Source organism: Penaeus monodon, chromosome 23 (assembly GCF_015228065.2).
Source record: "Penaeus monodon isolate SGIC_2016 chromosome 23, NSTDA_Pmon_1, whole genome shotgun sequence".
NCBI lineage: Eukaryota > Metazoa > Arthropoda > Malacostraca > Decapoda > Penaeidae > Penaeus > Penaeus monodon.
In genome coordinates, this window is record NC_051408.1 from 20,137,140 (window position 1) to 20,137,852 (window position 713).

A 713-nucleotide genomic window follows, 5' to 3' on the forward strand; every position below is an offset into this window, starting at 1 on the left:
ATTTTCCCACTATCGTGCGTGATGTGTAATGGTTATATGTATGTGTTCGCTATTGAGAGTGGCGATGTCCCAACCCCGAGGCTCCCGAGCGATGGTGAATATGAACGTGAGAGGCGCCTGTAGACGGAGTATTAAGAGCTGGGCGGGGGAGCCCCGTGGCACCCTGGAGGTCCCGGGATGGGGCGGTGGAGGGAGAGGGGTTGATGGGTGAGTGGACACGGTGATCAGGGATTACTGGACACTTAAAGCCATGTTTGGACATGTGGCCATGTCCCTGCTCTGAGTCCGTGATGGATCGCAGCGAGCGTTGCCAACACCTTACTTAACCGTGTTGAGGAAAGGGGGTGAAGGAAAAAGGAAGGGACGTCAGACAAAGGAGGGAAACATTTTCTACCAGTAAAAAGAAGGGAAATATAGTACGATGAAAGTTTGCCAAATGATTTAGCCATTTCTTTCGCTAAAGACTAAGGGAACCGATTTCGATTTGCTGTGCTTAAAGAAAAATAATTTTAAAACCCGTTTAAAGTGTATCGGGAGCGACCTTTTCATTTTCTCTCAAATACGGATGTTTTCCGTGGCAGGAGAACGTTTATATCGGGCAAATCCAAACTAATCGTTTACCTTCACGTTTGGCTCTCGGATCTTGGTGCCGGACGGACGCCACTGCCCCGCCGGGCCTTCTGTGCTGCGCGGTTGGCGTTCCTGCCCTGCTG